The sequence below is a fragment of the Triticum dicoccoides genome, chromosome 5A (genome assembly GCF_002162155.2).
Source record: "Triticum dicoccoides isolate Atlit2015 ecotype Zavitan chromosome 5A, WEW_v2.0, whole genome shotgun sequence".
Classification (NCBI taxonomy): Eukaryota; Viridiplantae; Streptophyta; class Magnoliopsida; order Poales; family Poaceae; genus Triticum; species Triticum dicoccoides.
The window spans coordinates 217,246,405-217,246,773 of NC_041388.1; positions in this window are offsets into that span (position 1 = coordinate 217,246,405).

Below are 369 nucleotides of genomic sequence, written 5' to 3' on the forward strand. Positions count from 1 at the left end.
GTGGAACCATGTTTTACGGACGCATTTGTCTGAAATGTGAGGGGGAGTTACAGTTCTACCCCAGCCTTTAGGCTTCTAGGCTTGGGTCTGTGTACTGAGGGTCGGGGATAGTAGAGTAACTTTGCTTTCCACAAATAGTGGGCGGGAGCGATTTCTGACGAGGAGGGCATGTTTTGAAATATAGTGGGCGTGAGCGATTTCCGGCGAGGAGAGCGTGTTTTGAAATAGTGGGCGCGAGCTATTTCGGGCAAGGAGAGCGTGTTTTGCCGAACATGGTTTATGAATTATTCGGCACATGTCATTTCGTTCTAGGAGAAGGCACGCTTGGATGAAGTTACGAACCTACCCTCGATCCACAACAAGCCAATT